Source organism: Tachypleus tridentatus, chromosome 11 (genome assembly GCF_004210375.1).
Source record: "Tachypleus tridentatus isolate NWPU-2018 chromosome 11, ASM421037v1, whole genome shotgun sequence".
In the NCBI taxonomy this organism is placed as follows: domain Eukaryota; kingdom Metazoa; phylum Arthropoda; class Merostomata; order Xiphosura; family Limulidae; genus Tachypleus; species Tachypleus tridentatus.
In genome coordinates, this window is record NC_134835.1 from 24,755,826 (window position 1) to 24,775,819 (window position 19,994).

The 19,994-nt window shown below is 32.1% G+C and overlaps 1 protein-coding gene across 1 annotated transcript in view; it reads left to right on the forward strand.

Moving 5' to 3' along the window:
- Positions 1-8,988: 8,988 nt before the first annotated feature.
- Positions 8,989-19,994, forward strand: part of LOC143231323 (talin-2-like) — a 79,232-nt gene continuing 68,226 nt past the window's right edge. Inside the window, exon 1 of the mRNA XM_076465872.1 lies at positions 8,989-9,445. The gene's annotated coding sequence lies outside the window, so the exon portion shown is untranslated. The remainder of the gene's footprint in view (positions 9,446-19,994) is intronic.

Below are 19,994 nucleotides of genomic sequence, written 5' to 3' on the forward strand. Positions count from 1 at the left end.
GCCAACAGGATCTTGTATTAAATAATAAAGTTGTCTAACACAAGAATGATCAATGTTTTATAACAATACGCTTTTTCAACACAATTACTGGCCAACAGGATCTTGTATTAAATAATAAAGTTGTCCAAGACAAGAATGATCAATGTTTTATAACATTACGCTTTTCAACAGAATTACTGGCCAACAGGATCTTGTATTAAATAATAAAGTTGTCCAAGACAAGAATGATCAATGTTTTATAACAATACGCTTTTTCAACAGAATTACTGGCCAACAGGATCTTGTATTAAATAATAAAGTTGTCCAACACAAGAATGATCAATGTTTTATAACAATACGCTTTTTCAACAGAATTACTGGCCAACAGGATCTTGTATTAAATAATAAAGTTGTCTAACACAAGAATGATCAATGTTTTATAACAATACGCTTTTTCAACAGAATTACTGGCCAACAGGATCTTGTATTAAATAATAAAGTTGTATAACACAAGAATGATCAATGTTTTATAACAATATGCTTTCTCAACAGAATTACTGGCCAACAGGATCTTGTATTAAATAATAAAGTTGTCCAAGTTAAGAATAACCAATGTTTTATAACAATATGCTTTCTCAACAGAATTACTGGCCAACTGGATCTTATATTAAATAATAAAGTTGTCCAAGACAAGAATGATCAATGTTTTATAACATTACGCTTTTTCAACAGAATTACTGGCCAACAGGATCTTGTATTAAATAATAAAGTTGTCCAAGACAAGAATGATCAATGTTTTATAACAATACGCTTTCTCAACAGAATTACTGGCCAACAGGATCTTGTATTAAATAATAAAGTTGTCTAACACAAGAATGATCAATGTTTTATAACAATACGCTTTTTCAACAGAATTACTGGCCAACAGGATCTTGTATTAAACAATAAAGTTGTCTAACACAAGAATGATCAATGTTTTATAACAATATGCTTTTTCAACAGAATTACTGGCCAACAGGATCTTGTATTAAATAATAAAGTTGTCCAAGTTAAGAATAACCAATGTTTTATAACAATACGCTTTTTCAACAGAATTACTGGCCAACAGGATCTTGTATTAAATAATAAAGTTGTCCAACACAAGAATGATCAATGTTTTATAACAATACGCTTTTTCAACAGAATTACTGGCCAACAGGATCTTGTATTAAATAATAAAGTTGTCTAACACAAGAATGATCAATGTTTTATAACAATACGCTTTTTCAACAGAATTATTGGCCAACAGGATCTTGTATTAAATAATAAAGTTGTATAACACAAGAATGATCAATGTTTTATAACAATATGCTTTCTCAACAGAATTACTGGCCAACAGGATCTTGTATTAAATAATAAAGTTGTCCAAGTTAAGAATAACCAATGTTTTATAACAATACGCTTTCTCAACAGAATTACTGGCCAACAGGATCTTGTATTAAATAATAAAGTTGTCTAACACAAGAATGATCAATGTTTTATAACAATACGCTTTTTCAACACAATTACTGGCCAACAGGATCTTGTATTAAATAATAAAGTTGTCCAAGACAAGAATGATCAATGTTTTATAACATTACGCTTTTTCAACAGAATTACTGGCCAACAGGATCTTGTATTAAATAATAAAGTTGTCCAAGACAAGAATGATCAATGTTTTATAACAATACGCTTTTTCAACAGAATTACTGGCCAACAGGATTTTGTATTAAATAATAAAGTTGTCCAACACAAGAATGATCAATGTTTTATAACAATACGCTTTTTCAACAGAATTACTGGCCAACAGGATCTTGTATTAAATAATAAAGTTGTCTAACACAAGAATGATCAATGTTTTATAACAATACGCTTTTTTCAACAGAATTACTGGCCAACAGGATCTTGTATTAAATAATAAAGTTGTATAACACAAGAATGATCAATGTTTTATAACAATATGCTTTCTCAACAGAATTACTGGCCAACAGGATCTTGTATTAAATAATAAAGTTGTCCAAGTTAAGAATAACCAATGTTTTATAACAATATGCTTTCTCAACAGAATTACTGGCCAACTGGATCTTGTATTAAATAATAAAGTTGTCCAAGACAAGAATGATCAATGTTTTATAACATTACGCTTTTTCAACAGAATTACTGGCCAACAGGATCTTGTATTAAATAATAAAGTTGTCCAAGACAAGAATGATCAATGTTTTATAACAATACGCTTTCTCAACAGAATTACTGGCCAACAGGATCTTGTATTAAATAATAAAGTTGTCTAACACAAGAATGATCAATGTTTTATAACAATACGCTTTTCAACAGAATTACTGGCCAACAGGATCTTGTATTAAATAATAAAGTTGTCCAAGTTAAGAATAACCAATGTTTTATAACAATACGCTTTCTCAACAGAATTACTGGCCAACAGGATCTTGTATTAAATAATAAAGTTGTCTAACACAAGAATGATCAATGTTTTATAACAATACGCTTTTTCAACACAATTACTGGCCAACAGGATCTTGTATTAAATAATAAAGTTGTCCAAGACAAGAATGATCAATGTTTTATAACATTACGCTTTTTCAACAGAATTACTGGCCAACAGGATCTTGTATTAAATAATAAAGTTGTCCAAGACAAGAATGATCAATGTTTTATAACAATACGCTTTTTCAACAGAATTACTGGCCAACAGGATCTTGTATTAAATAATAAAGTTGTCCAAGACAAGAATGATCAATGTTTTATAACATTACGCTTTTTCAACAGAATTACTGGCCAACAGGATCTTGTATTAAATAATAAAGTTGTCCAAGACAAGAATGATCAATGTTTTATAACAATACGCTTTCTCAACAGAATTACTGGCCAACAGGATCTTGTATTAAATAATAAAGTTGTCTAACACAAGAATGATCAATGTTTTATAACAATACGCTTTTTCAACAGAATTACTGGCCAACAGGATCTTGTATTAAACAATAAAGTTGTCTAACACAAGAATGATCAATGTTTTATAACAATATGCTTTTTCAACAGAATTACTGGCCAACAGGATCTTGTATTAAATAATAAAGTTGTCCAAGTTAAGAATAACCAATGTTTTATAACAATACGCTTTCTCAACAGAATTACTGGCCAACAGGATCTTGTATTAAATAATAAAGTTGTCCAAGACAAGAATGATCAATGTTTTATAACACTATGCTTTCTCAACAGAATTACTGGCCAACAGGATCTTGTATTAAATAATAAAGTTGTATAACACAAGAATGATCAATGTTTTATAACAATACGCTTTCTCAACAGAATTACTGGCCAACAGGATCTTGTATTAAATAATAAAGTTGTCCAACACAAGAATGATCAATGTTTTATAACAATACGCTTTCTCAACAGAATTACTGGCCAACAGGATCTTGTATTAAATAATAAAGTTGTATAACCCAAGAATGATCGATGTTTTATGACAATACGCTTTCTCAACAGAATTACTAAGTCATTTTTCAAAATTTGAAAACACATATTCCCCCGTTCTACCCAGTAGTTCAGCTGTTTGTCTGCGAACTCCTATCTCCATAAACTGGGTTTCTATAGCTGTGGTCGGCAAAGTACAGATAAGTCATTGTGTATCTTTGTACTTAATTCCAAACAACCAACCAAACAACTTAAAAATACACTGTAGTTGTTTAATTATTAAGTTAAGATAATTATGTATAGTATAAATTACGAGAGAAAACAACAAAATATAATTAATTAATGTAAAAATAATTAATCCATAAAAAAACAAAGAAACGTTTACAATTCTTGTTTCAAGGACTGGTGAATAAAACCACCGACTTATAATTTTGAAAACAAAAAGGACGAAAGAAAAGTGAAATTCATGAACTTCATATGATTATTGAACTTTAAAATATCATTTTATTTTATAGAAAAGTGAAATTCATGAACTTCATATGATTATTTAACTACTAGTTAAAATATCATTTTATTTTATAGAAAAGTGAAATTCATGAACTTCATATGATTATTTAACTACTAGTTAAAATATCATTTTATTTTATAGAAAAGTGAAATTCATGAACTTCATATGATTATTTAACTAATAGTTAAAATATCATTTTATTTTATAGAAAAGTGAAATTCATGAACTTCATATGATTATTTAACTACTAGTTAAAATATCATTTTATTTTATAGAAAAGTGAAATTCATGAACTTCATATGATTATTTAACTAATAGTTAAAATATCATTTTATTTTATAGAAAAGTGAAATTCGTGAACTTCATATGATTATTTAACTAATAGTTAAAATATCATTTTATTTTATAGAAAAGTGAAATTCATGAACTTCATATGATTATTTAACTAGTAGTTAAAATATCATTTTATTTTATAGAAAAGTGAAATTCATGAACTTCATATGATTATTTAACTACTAGTTAAAATATCATTTTATTTTATAGAAAAGTGAAATTCATGAACTTCATATGATTATTTAACTAGTAGTTAAAATATCATTTTATTTTATAGAAAAGTGAAATTCATGAACTTCATATGATTATTTAACTACTAGTTAAAATATCATTTTATTTTATAGAAAAGTGAAATTCATGAACTTCATATGATTATTTAACTACTAGTTAAAATATCATTTTATTTTTAGATTTTCCTTCTCTCTTCTATTTTATTTCACTACAAATAGTCTCAAAACCCAGGCAACCTCCGCTCATACTCCAGTTTTGGAAACTGGAAAGTCCAGATTTTCATTTCTGTTTCCATTCAAAATCTAAGAAATCGACCATACAAATTACGTTAGGATCGTCTGGGCCAGGTGGTTAAGGCACTCGAGTCGTAATCTGAGGTCACCGGTTCGAATACCAGTCCCACCAAAAATGCTCGCCCTTTCAGCCGTGGGGGCGTTATAATGGTTCAGTCAATCCCACTATTCGTTGGTAAAAGAGGAGCCCAAGAGTTAGCGGTGGGTTGCGATGACTAGCTGCCTTCCCTCTAGTCTTCCACTGCTAAATTAGGGACGTATAGCTTTGCGCGAATATTCAAAACAAACCAAACCAAAACTTTTCAGACGTGGTGGCGTTATAACGTGACGTTAAATCCCACTTTTCGTTGGTAAAATAGTATCCTAAGAGTTGGCGGTGGGTGGTGATGACTAGCTGCCTTCCCTATAGTCATACACTGCTAAATTAGGGACGGCTAGCGCAGATAGCCCTCGAGTAGTTTTGCGCGAAATTCAAAACAAACCAAACGAAACCAAGGTCTGTCTTGGAGGAAGAGGTCAAATGTACCTGACCCTCCTGGGTATTTAACATCAATACCCAAATACCGACACAGTGAAACTTGGGTCTGTCTGAGAGTTAGAGTGCTGTATGCATTGTAGAAAAGTTAAGTTAGTTTGAATCAGTTGTAATCTTTGATTTTTTAAATTTTGCGTAAAAATACTCGAAGGCTAATTTCCTGTAATTTAGAAGTGATAGTCTACAGGGAAGGCTGCTAATTAACACCACCTTCCGCCAACTCATGAGCTACTCTTTTACCAACGAAAAGTGGAATTGACTGTATGATAATAAAATACCCTCGCGGCTGGAAGTGCGAATATATTCACAACTGTGTCAACTGCACGTGACACATACGACCATAGCGATTTCTATCGGGCTGAGACTAAGTTCACATCTGTCACAGGTCAGAATCTGACGGGGCCTAGTGGCTAGTGTTCCGGATTGTAAATCTAAGGTTCCACAGTTCGCTACCCGTTGTCACAAAATTGTGCTCTCAACTTTACGGTCAAGTTATAGTAGTCCAAGAGTTGGCGGTCATTACTGTTCACTAGTTCCCCTTTTCTCTGGCCTATCAGTTAAAATTTGGAACAAATGACTCGAATTACTTTCGTATAGCTTCACTTGAATATTTGAAGCAAACTGTGCAGATTGCAGAAAATACACGAAGTATATTATATTAACTAGATTTTTACAAGTTAGAAATGTTTACGAAATATGCAAGTTTGACTTAAATGTCTGTTGTTGTTTTTTTCTTTGTTCTGCAACATATCACCCTTCTAATTTTGGATTTGGTATAACACTTGCACGACCTCGTGATGTGGTCGCGAAAGAAACACGCCACGTGTTTCCCAGGTTTATTGATGTCCCTACGAGACACGTCGTTTGATCTGAAGGACTGGCCTTAAGGAATGTCATAATATGTTTTCATTGATAGAATGTCTTTAAAAATGAATGATTGTGGGAGTGAAGCAGGAAGACGTTGGGGTGGTTGCGAGGGTAACAGTGGTCACACGTGGCAAGTTAGCATACTCTTAATGCGCATGCGTCTGTATTCATTGTGCTGAAAATGTAGCAGTTATACCACAATAATTTCTTGGAAGTCTAAACAAAATACGAAACAAAGTATATGTCTGCCATATTGTTACTTGTATTGTTCAAACTTAAAAAGTTACTGTACATTATTATTATGCACAAGGCTGCGCATGGAATTAAACTCGTTAGAGAAAAGCATAGCGAGACGAAACACAAAAAAATCTTATGAATATATTAAACACTGTACTACAAGAATCCTGTTACAATGTTGAGTATTCATTAAATAAGGTTTTAATACAGTAAACACAACTGAACATTTGTTCTTCAACAGAGTATGAATATATTAAACACTGTACTACAAGAATCCTGTTACAATGTTGAGAGTATTCATTAAATAAGGTTTTTATACAGTAAACACATCTGAACATTTTTTCTTCAACGGATCAAATATGGAAGAGTTCTTATTAGTTACCATGACAACATCTTCAGTGTATAAACGGTAAATGCCGTCAAACGCGTAAGCATTGACCCTGTCATTAACATCAGCCACATTCGGAGTAGTAGGTGTTGTAAGTTGCTCGAGATTTTGTTTAGAAAACAAAAAATCTAAATCTAGTAGATGTACCTTCAAGTATCGTTGCCTGAATATAAATTAGATATTAATAGAGAATTTGTTGTTTGTTTTTCTCTGGTACATTCTTCAGATTACCCAGGGTTTGTTAGCTATCTATAACAAAAGAAGAGGTTTCAGAAAACTAGAATTTAATAATTCACTGAAGAGACATCAGACAAATAACGCTTTGAACTTGCTGGATTATCGGGTTTCAGTTTTGTTCTCGTTGTTGCCAATATATAAATAGGAGACATACGATTATTGGTATGGTGGTTTTAGTTGTCTTTTACTCATTACTGTGAACATACATTTATTAAGGATTTAAAAACCATGTCGTTTCTTGTTCTTTCTTCGGAACAAAGCTACACAAAGGACTGTCTATACTGTGCTCGTTACAGGTATCGAAACCCGATTGTTAGTGACATAAGCCTTCACACGTACCCCTGAGCTACTAATGTATTTCCCAAAATTATTCAGCTGTTTAAAATATAAAAAAGAAATAATTATGGAGTACAATCTGTTGCGTAATTCTCCAGTTAAACTGACTTCAAGGAATTCCAATCCTCTTCAGTATCCGTGGACAAGAACAAACTGAAAGAACAAGTCTGCGCTACTTATCGTCTTGGGGTATAAAACGTAAGTCTGGTGGTTTTAGTTAACGTTTGCTTAGGGTTAATGATTAGTTTGTTTGTAGTTAAGCACAAAGCTACACAAAGGGCTATCTGTGCTCTATCCATCACGGGTATCGAAACCCGGTTTCTAGCAGTATAAGTCCACCGACATACCGCTGTGCAGGGTTGAATTATTTATTAGGTACAATAGGCATAGTGCCTAGAGCCTACGAAATCTCAAACCAGAATTTATAGTTTATGTATCTATAATTTATCCAACATTTATTTTAACTTATACGACTAGTGGGGCCTACGAACAGAAGGTGCCTAGGCCCTACGATCGTCTTGATGAGGCACTGTCTGTGCCACTGGGGGTAAATGATCAGTATAACTCAGTGACATATGGTGAAACAAAGGGTAATGTGGACGTCATATTTAATTTTAATGTGGAAAATGTTGGGCTGGGGCAAATTATTATCGTCGGATAAGTCTGGTTATCCAATTAATAGTTTATTGGAGCGTTGCATCCAGAACCAGCTGGCTGTAAAACTAGCAAACACAGCGATTAGCTCAGTCGTGAAACACAGAGACCCTACAAACACAGCGATTAGCTCAGTCGTGAAATACAGAGACCCTGATTCTGACTTTGAGACGTTTTTCAGGGTTGGAGGCAAGGAACCAACTTCTTATAAAGTTAAGTAAAATTATATTCGTGAAAATACTTAACTGAGGAATCGTGTTTTCTACATAAAGTGAAAGCCTATTTAAACAAAAGGTTCGCATATATATTTTTATAATGTTTAAAACGTATATACTTTTAAAAAGTACTTTTAACACTAACCTCGAGCTTTGACTTTAGTGCACTTTACAAAACACTTCCAGCATTAATTTCGAGTTTCTAACCTATAGTGCACTTTAAACATAGTTTTAGAACTAATGCCATGTTTCTAACTTCAAGTATAGTTCACAAAACAGTTTCGGCATTAATTTCAAGCTTTCCGCTTGTGACGCACTATGTAAAATAGTGACATGTCATAAAGTAAAAAATATAAAACAATGGCGAAACAAAATCCCAACTAAAAGTCAGTACCCCAACTATAAGTCTGTACCATGGAGGAAATAAAATAGAAATATTTATTTGTAACAGCGTATCCAGACGACAACCCAACTTCTCAATAGCGTGTTTGCCCGTGCTATGTGACGTATTAGATCTATTTTGTGACAAAGAACGAGCTAATTGCTATAAATGGGAGGTAAACAGTTATTAATATTTTCACATACGAACACCCACAATGGATGTAGCTCGTGACGTCACAAGGCTGCCAGGTGAAAACATATGTTCGTCGAGAAGACTTGTTGAATGTTTTGTTTAACTTTTAACCAGTGTACACATGTCGTGTGTGTTTGAAAATATTTTCTTTCATATATGCGAAATGAAATATTTTTAAAACTATATTTATAAAACATACAATTATTACCTGCATTTCGAGAGAGAAAATAGGCCACTGTAGCATAAGTAGTGAATTTGAAAGTCATTGCCATATATGGCTTACCCACTAAGATGTGCGTTGGTGTCGGATGTATCTGAAGAAGCTCCAATCCTGAGGGTTAATTTCTGTCAGCTTATCATCTGCGTGTGTATCGCTTCCAAGAAGTATCAACTGCTTCAATACAGAATAGAATTATTTTATGCAAAAGGTTAAATAAACAACATTAACAAAAGTTATTGCTCTTCTAGTGGTTAATTTTACAAATTATTTAGTATATTTTCCACTTCAGCCATTAAACTTTCTTAGGCTCCGGCGAGTGACGTCACTTCGTACGCCATCTTGCAGAACTGAGGGTGTGCCGTCAAAACACATGGTGTCAACAATCAAGGTATATTAGTAAGACTGTTTCCCTGTCTGTTATTAAAATAAGAACTGTCGTCAGTGTTACACAGCTACATTAAGTAAGCTAGTCCTGTTACTGTGTCTTTTATTCGATAAAATATGTATTTATCAGCAGAATGCCAGTTTATCGAATCAGTGCAGGCTTTACCGTACGTTACATACGTTAACACGATTTTGCCGTCCCTACCGGTTAATTTTAGTTTGAGTTACTTTAATATAAGCCGACGAAGTTACAATAACTGATGAAAGTAAACATTGATAACTCGTGACAGTATGCTATTCAGTACTGTGTTTCTGAGACTTATATTTTAAATTAATTATTTAGTAGAAAAAAATAGTCTTAAATACGATATTGCATTTTTCAAATTTTATAAAAGAACTGCGTGATCTACCTAGTGCTGGTTAAAATTTGAAAAGGAAGTTAGAATTTTTTTTAAATACTAAATCACATAACAGTAGGTAAGCAGCTAATTGAAAGAGTGCATTAGTAGTTATATGTCACACATTAGAAATTATTTGTATCCTAAAACTTAAGAGTTATCGCAGACAAGTCCGTTTTGTTGACGAAGAGGATAAAAAATATACTTTTATCACTAGATATAGAATATCAAAGTTATTATTGACTCATTACCGAAGTAACTTACTTACATGAATCAGAACTAGAATTTAACTTGTAGCTAATTTAAAATTATGTTAAGATTAGAATTCATTAATTTCACAATTGGCATCCATTCTGTTAAAAATACTTAAGTAACTTTGTTATTGTGGCCCTAAAATATGTTAAAATAGAAACAGTAAAAAAGGTTAAAGATGTTATATATATTTGCAGATTTTAATCTGTACTGTAGTGTTCCATGTTACTAAATATGTGAGAGATGACAGATATAATAAATTTGACTTCAGCAACATGGAAGCTAGCTGGCTGACAGGATATGGCATACTTTGACCTGGAAATTATAGGTTTTAGAGTTACTTTAATCTAAATAAACTTTAGTAAGACTCATATTCATACAAATGTTAGAAAATGAAATGTATCAAAGCTGCACAGCTAACCCCCTGGGATTGGGAGGTGCATTTTTAAGAATAACATTATTTGAAATAATTATAATACTATTACAGAATCAAGGTTAACACAACATGTTATATTCCACTTTTTTTTGGTAAACAAAACATACAATAAAAATCTCATAAATGACTTATTGCATAAACTAGGCCCTCCTTGAAGATGTGTGATTAGAAACCCCAGTGTGAGGAGCCAAATGTATTTTTAATGGCATTCACTCAAGTAACATTTATAATCACTGGTGTAATGAGTGGACATATGGTGTTTGTAGGCATAAACATAGTTTACAGACCATTACATTTATTAGAATACATTGAAATAAGTCTGATATTAAGTGATTTAAAGCTCATTGTACCTTATATGTCCATTGCTTGTTCCAAGTTAGAATTATATATAATAATTTGTTTTGAAGTAATTTGCTGAATATTGACACTTATCATCAGTCTGGCTTGCTTACAGTATACAAAGCCTTAGATAAAACATAATTTGTAAAGGTTGTTTATAACTTCTGAGGTTTATGAGTTTTGGAGTGTAAGTATAAGGACAGTAACTTAGTATTTAACAGTGGCTTGTCTAAATTACATGAAGTATGACTGATGCTAATTTAAACTGTTACTCATATCAGCCTAAGTTATCGGGTTCTTTTCTTTCAGTGCCAGGGCTCGTCAGCATGATGTTACTACATACAACTGTTTATCATACATTTTCTAAAATGATGTACTCCATAATGAATTAACTGTTATTTCTTCTTGTGTTTGCAGTATGGCATCTCTTAACATGAGATGGCTTCAGAGATCACCATCATTGATATTCAGTATGGCATCTCTTAACATGAGATGGCTTCAGAGATCACCATCATTGATATTCAGTACGCATCTCTTAACATGAGATGGTTTCAGAGATCACCATCATTGATATTCAGTACGGTATCTCTTAACATGAGATGGTTTCAGAGATCACCATAATTGATATTCAGTATGGTATCTCTTAACATGAGATGGTTTCAGAGATCACCATCATTGATATTCAGTATGGCATCTCTTAAGATGAGATGGCTTCAGAGATCACCATCATTGATATTCAGTACAGCATCTCTTAAGATGAGATAGCTTCAGAGATCACCATCATTGATATTCAGTATGGCATCTCTTAACATGAGATGGCTTCAGAGATCACCATCATTGATATTCAGTATGGCATCTCTTAACATGAGATGGCTTCAGAGATCACCATCATTGATATTCAGTATGGCATCTCTTAACATGAGATGGCTTCAGAGATCACCGTCATTGATATTCAGTATGGCATCTCTTTAGATGAGATGGCTTCAGAGATCACCATAATTGATATTCAGTATGGCATCTCTTAAGATGAGATGGCTTCAGAGATCACCATAATTGATATTCAGTATGGCATCTCTTAAGATGAGATGGCTTCAGAGATCACCATAATTGATATTCAGTATGGCATCTCTTAACATGAGATGGCTTCAGAGATCACCATAATTGATATTCAGTATGGCATTTCTTAAGATGAGATGGCTTCAGAGATCACCATCATTGTTATTCAGTATGGCATCTCTTAAGATGAGATGGCTTCAGAGATCACCATCATTGATATTCAGTATGGCATCTCTTTAGATGAGATGGCTTCAGAGATCACCATAATTGATATTCATACAGTATTATTGCCTTCTATTTGTTCTGTGTTCATTATTTGTTAACATTTTGTAGTTTCAGGTTATTCTCTTGGAATATTTTACTTTCAACCTCAAATAAACAAATTTTCGAGCCTTTATGGACGTGTTAATTCAATCTAGTCTGTTTGTTTTGGACATTCTGGTCTTGCAACCTTTCACTCTAAGACAGTTAGGTCTTTTCAGATTTGCTCCATATCTAAATCTTTGGATATTTTTTACTTTAAAACAATTTTACAGACAAAAAGCTGAAAATTAGGTTTTTAATATTAAGTCTTACTTCGTTAGAGGCTAGAAATTACAGAACCAAACTATCAATATCAGCTTTTAAATGTTTAACAAGTAAACAGTGCTACATGAAACTTTTAATTCAAATTTAAAATACCAGTAAAACTCAATTTGTCCCCCAAAATAAGATCAGTAAATTTAAGTAAGAGGTTAAATAATTGTTAGGTTTTGACAATAAAGATGAATTTTGAATGGTAGTGAGAAGTTCAGATTTGGAGCAAATTGAATACCTAAAGATCTGTCAGCCATTTGTTATGTGTGTCATAATCTTATCCCTTGTCAAAAAAAAAATGTTATGTTGAAATGATCTGTTATATATGTGCTAAATTTTGTACATAAACAATTCAAGGGATTGAGATAGTTTTAAGATATGCAGTGTTAATTAATTGAAATAAAAATTGTGAAGGGAGTGAATTGTTATAGGAGTATATTTGGAAGCAGTAAATTTCAGCAGAATGAACTATTGAAGGGAAGCAAGTATTGGTAAGGGAACTACTTATAGGAGAGAAGTTCGTGGAAGCAAAATTTTAACAGGAATAAGCTGTTTCTGGAGTGAATGTAGTGGAAATAAATTGCTTATCGGTGATACCAGACTAAATCAAGCTACATATACGTTATATATCAGAACAAATACTTAACTTACCTACGTTTGCAGCTTATCGAACCCATGTGTGCAAAGATATGCAACAAAAACAGTGGTTAGGATGCATTGGTTCGTCAGTTGGATATCGTCGCTGTTAATTATCTGTACAGATGCAGTCATAGTATTATCTCACGAGATTTTGTCAGCTGAATAGGTTGAGATGAGTTTTTGTACTAAACTAACCAAAACTTAACTTTCACCAATATTATTTGATTAACACTCCCATTGAACGTAGTGAGTCTATCATCATCTCAGATAAGCAGAACTTAGCCATCACTAGATAGTGAAACATGTTAACCCTTCAGTTATGCATGATTCCATATCATATTTCATACATAAACAGAAGTTTTGAAAAATTAAATAAGTCATTTGGAATGGATTGGGGAGGAGGTATAATTTATACCATTTATCTGACAGAATGCTCATCTGTATAATCTGTGGAAATATATATACTTTGTTATATGTTTGCGTATATCATGGCATGATGACCCTTGAGAAAAGGTCAACTGACATTTAATAAAATGTGCAGTATTTTAAAACTGATATGGTGTTATGTATTCCATTTAATTGTAACAGCACCAAGTTTTGATTAACAAGTATTTGTAGAGAGAAAAGTGTGCCAGTTACATCTTTGGGTAAGATTTTTTAGCAAAGGTTGAAATTTCTCTTTCATTCATGTAGTTTTCATGTCATTTGTTGTCATTTATAATTATGTTATGTGTGGACTTTAGATGACCAAATTATTAAACAGAAAATACATTAATTTGACAATAAACATTTTGCTTAAAATTAATAAACAGAGCTATCAAGATAAAAAAAACTTGTGTTGTCTCAAAAAGAGAAAAAAATAATAATCCTGGTATAAAGTTTTCAGAGACTAAATATTTAGGTCCATACAAAAGAATGATGGTAAACATGTAAAAAACCTAGTTTTTTTTCACAGAAGTAAATCTGGTTTTCATCCGAATTCACTATTATATTTGACTGGATGTTTAATGCATTTTTTGTGGTAAGTGTAGGCTGGTTAATTAAAGAATTCTGGTCTTGCTGGTTTTCTTCATCTCCACCTACATTTAAAACTGGTTGTACATGTACGTGTACCTAAAGTTGTGCATACTTTCAATCAGTTTAGAAGCACATTGGTATGGGTTGAAATTTGAATGAACTCGTATTCTCTGTGTTACAGTAATCGATATTTCAATGTAATGTTGTTGTGACAAAGCTTTCCAGAGGGAAAGAATTATGAATTTTAAATTTGATGTATGTAATGCAAACTGCTGGTAATTTTAACATCACACAGTTGTTGTATTTTTCTTGTTATATTTGAATAGTGTGCCACGACGTTGCCACAATACTGTTTTCTTACCCGTCAAGAACTACAGAATTAAATATTACTAAGTTTGAAACTAAAATGTTTTTAGAAGTAGAATATTCTAATTATATGGTTAACAATTACATGGATGGATTAGAGATAATTTGTCACTTAATTTCAGAATCTGTGGATGAAATGTCAAGTGCTCTGTCCATGTTTTGTTGGAATTTTTATTCTGTGTTTGTGTAAAAGTACTAATTGAGTTACATGATAGCTGTACTAGTGTTGAATTTAACCCAAAACTCTTCTGACCAGTATTCTAATGTCCAACTAGTGATTTTTATTTACACTGGTCATTTTATTAAATTTGTTTGAAACATTGTTATGAAAGATATACTTGTGTTCTGTTAGTGTTGTTAATATATAATAACAAGTATTTTAATAAATGACTGCTTTGAGTATTGTACATGTTTTAACAATGGTAGTTAATTAAACAAATATTTTATTGAATATTATTAACAAATATTCGAATCAATATCAGATTCTTATAATGGTTAATATTGTATAATAATATATATTTTTAAAATACCTTTAGCATTGGAGGTTTTATGGGATGGTCGCTTGCCTGGTGTGTAATATTTTCAAAAGCTACCTTTCTATAAAATGTCTTAGAGAATAATTGGAAATCCATGTAGTCTATTCTCTATCTAGGCCTAAATTTGAAAATATTGGTAAGCAATATTTATACTAATGTAAAATAAACTTTCTTTGTATAAAAAGTTGTTTTTTGTGTATTTTTTATGTGGATCAAAATTCAAAGCCTCAAGTTGGTGCCACTTTCACTTTTTATAAGAACTGGTTTCAGTATACATTATGTTTTGGTTCCATCTTCCCATAAAGTCAGAACGTATGTAATAAACACACACTTTCATCTGTGTACAGACTAGGTGTGGTTTAGGAGTTAGTGTGCTGGATTTTGAATCTTAGAATTTATTGTTTGTACCCCTCTGTTTTAAAGTTACATCGTATAGATTCAACAGTAAAATCACAGTCAAATCCCACTATTCAACAAAAGAAGTCAGAAGAGCTGATATTGAGTAGTGTTCACTAATTACATTTTCTCTTGTCTATTATTTCAAAATCAGGGAGAACTAATGTAGATTGAACTTATGTTGCCTGGTGCGAACAGTTGTAACATATAAACAAATCATGAGATTGTGTAAACATTTTGTTTATCTATTGTTAAGCACAGATCTGTCCAGTGGGCTGTGTTCTCCTCACCATGGATACTGAAACCGAGTTTTAAGTGTTGAAAACCATAAAACCTACGGCTAAGCCACCAGTGGGTATCTATAAGTTGTTGTATGTTTATGAAAAAAAATATGTTGCATTTTATATTTTAATTTTTTTAGCATGACTTTAGAAATAGTTAAGTTTTAGGATAAATCTTCCAATCACAGGCTAGAACAATTATAAATTGTTAAATTAAAATTGTTCTTCATTAACCCAAATGTTTGTTTCATATGGTGCCAAGCATTAGATAAAATGCACACATGCCATAACAATTGTATCAAGTGACCTATATAAATAGTATTCTGGCAATAACTGTTTGTTGTATCCAAGCTGGCAATGTATATGACAAATAGAGTGTGACTTTAATATTGTTAGTATACATTCTTTTAGTTCACAAAACTTCCTAAGAGTAGTGTTAAAAATATGTTAGGCTTAAGATAATGACTTATGACAAATAGAATTAATTTAGAGTACACAGCTGTGACATTAAATTTTATACATCAGAATATTTTTAAAAATATATATACCATGGGTTTTTAAAAATATATAATAATAAACATTAATTACTATTAAATATTTATGTTCCTGTAATACTGGGTACCATGGCAACAATTCATAAACACCTGATTTCATTACACTCTTACGGCATTTAAGAAATTAAAAAATAGCTGTGTAATAGTGTAATAAAAGTTGATTGTGGTTGACTTATGCCATGAATAAATAGATAAATAGACCTTGTAAAGTAAAAATATTACAGGAAATCCATAACAATAAATAGACCTTGCAAAGTAAAAATATTACAGGAAATCCATAACGATAGAATGTAACTTATTGCAGTAAATTACACAGTTACATATATGTACACCTTATTAGAAATTACTAATGAGAATATAAAGTTGAAATAATAACAAAAAAGGTAATATAATGTGAATTGACTTAGGTAAATTATAAAACGGAATTAGTTGAAAATGCATGGGAAAGAAAAATACTTTTAGATCTAAGTAAAAAAAAACAACTAATTTATATGTATTTTACGTATATATTTGTGTAATATTGTTGTCATTAAGCTAATTTTTGAAATGATAGATTTAAACTAGAGAGAAGGCAGATAGTCATCACCACTGAAGCTGGGCCATTTTTGTCAAACCAGATAGTGGGACTTGACAGCCCTTTTCTAATACCTCCATGTTCCTAAGGTGCAAAATGCAATATTTTGTAGGTAGTAATGGGATGTGAACTGTGGATCTCCATTTGATCTACTCGTCACTGTGTGGTGCTGATCCCTAGTTATACATAATTCAAGTTTGATTTTTTTGTGTTAGTTAATGAAATGTTTGTGGCTTGTAAAATGTTGAGGCAAGGAGATTTCTGTTTTGTAATCATTAGTAAAATGTATTTCTAGCATTATATGTTCATGGTCAAATTCTGTAACCAGTTTTACTTTGATAAACTTACCACAACATTTGAAGATATTATGATAAACTAGACATTTGAATAAAGTTGAAAGGAAAAAAGGGACATCTTATGCTAGCCTCGAAATAATCTTGTTACTCAGGTCTTCTAAAAATTTAGAGTTACACATAACGTGGATGAGAAAATGCAGGGTTATTGAACTCAGTTATCTGATGCTTATATTGATGACAGAAAAACTGAGGGGTAAGACAAACAAACAAGTGGTAGCTGATTTTTTCATGATTTGAGCCCAACTCTCTCTTTCATATTAAACACTGTTTTATGTCTCGTCTCACACTTTTATCATTTTCTTGTTGTTTTTTCTGCAAATAAACAATTCTCTGTTGTGGGTGTTGCTAGAAAATTAAGTGAAAAATATCACTCAGGTTAGTGACAAGGGGACTTAAGAAGGTAATACTCAGGGAGTGAAGATAGAAAAGGTTGGTACTCATTGAGGTGGTGTGTGTAACAGTTTTGTTCTGCTGTGTGTGTTACAAGTGTTCCAGGGAGAACTGTCACAATAATTGGTAATTTGGGTATGGTGCCGGATTCGCTGGTGTTAAATGGACAGCTATGATCTAATAGATGAATAGTTTTTATTATGCCTAAATGGAAACAACATTTTGTCTTTTAACCTGTTGACTGTCAAGTATTTCAGCTGCTACAATACAACTCTAATGCTTCTTCATTTTGTAACTTTTTCGTGACGCCATTTTGAATCGAAAGTGAAACAGTTTGTAAGTAGGTCAAATGCATGTATGGTGCTGACATCTAACGTTGAAATTAGGTATTATTGAGAACGAATTAACTCGACCGTGGCACTGTGTTACCGATCGGCTTGGACGAGTTATCTCGTCTACGGCACTGAACAGGTTAAAGTAGTGTCAGCGTTTTATATTTCTGTCTGTAAAAACAGTATCATAAATAATTGTATTTTTTGTAAGTTTCTTTGTAACCTTTACATGTGGACTCTTTTATGTTAAGTACAAAAATTATGTGTTTTATACACCAAACTCGTCCTTGTTCTAGTTTTGGTAACTGTCATAATGAGAGAGATTGAACAGAAATGTTAAAGTTGGTATTGAATACTGAATAGAAATTACTCCTGTAATTTTAAAGATAAGACCTCGTCACTGTAGTAACGTTATAACGAAGATGCGAGCCGTTAGACATGTGGTTTTCTGTGTAACTATGGAGAGATTAATACTAGACGCTTACATTCGGTATCCATGGTAACTTCGTATAGTTAGTTTTATAAAACGTCGTTGGTATTCAGTGATCAAACAAGTTGGGTAAGCTTAGTTCAGTAGCTACAGGATTTTTAACAATGAACATTTCGTGTGTGAAATATAGTATCATAGACTGTAAGACTTTTGACCTGGAATTACTGTATTTATAGACCGTCCATGTTATCGCTTCTACGTTTAAAACCGTCAACACTTAAAGAGTTTCTGTGTTTCCCTAGATCGTATGAAACTGAAGTGTTTTTTTATCGAAAGGTTTATTACATTGTCAAGCAGTCTGTATATTAGTTTCTAATATTTAAACAATCAAGAAATATACTCGGTCTGTGCTTTCATCTGTCAAAGTGTGTATAATAGTTTTATTTTGTGTAATCCTTAATAGAATAGTGCTGTTTTGTGGATTTAAAATAATTACCAAACAGAGAGGTAATTTCTTATGGAGAAAAGGGGATAAACCCTCCCAATTCTATCGGATATAATCTCATGGGTAAACGTAACACCAAAACTAGCGCAAACTAAACTACAAACAATACAAAACAGATCACTCACAACAGCATATAAAGTCCCTGAAACAACTTCCTCTGAGTTCATACAGAAATATTCAAACACAGAAACAGTAATAAATAGACTCCTACGTAGCATACTAAATTACTTCAAGAAAAATTGGAAAAAAAGAAAAGATTTATTATATGAACTATACAGTTACTATATATATGATGGTGATAGTCCTAAGTACCTCTCCCAGTATTCAAATATATATATATATATAAAAGAAATAAACACGGACCACCTAATTACTAGACAGAACTCCACAGTAGTTATAGGCTTAATTAAAACCATTGTAGGGTATTTATGTTCCTATAACGTTTGAAAGTGCAAGTTATTATGGAACTGTTTGTTATAACTAGTATTCTATACAACTGTATCTATAAACAATACTTGGACATTGTCCTGACAGGGGTCTGAGTAAATGACCCCTCGTGAAGCATATATAAATACATTCATCAGATGTTCGTCCAGGTACTGAAGGAAGGAAGGGACCAACATGAAGCTGACGCTCCTGGGTTTTATATCCAACTCCCGACAAAAGAGACTGATCATAGAGACATTACATTCAGTAATGTTACACTTGATATTATGGGAAAATTTGGGAGCTGTTTGCGACAGTAGACAGTAGGTGGTGTAAACGACAGAGGTTTCAAGACGAAGAATTTTGTTTACAAAGGAAACTATTAATAGTATTTGTAGGGAATATTAGAAATGTTGCTGTCGTTACGCCATTTGGAGAGAAAATTTTATACCCACCACACAAAAATATGCCCTCACCCAGTTTTTTCCCCTGTTATCATCGAATTCATTGGTATTATTTTTTAAAAAAACAATCTTGTATACGTCTGGGTAATAAATTAAATTCGTTTCATAAACGGGTATTTCGTGTTACAGCCATCAACCGGATATCGTGTCGCATACTGACAAAAGCAACTGGTGAAGCAACTGGGTTTAATGTCAGTTCAGTCAAATCTACATCGTCTTGTTTACAGTAA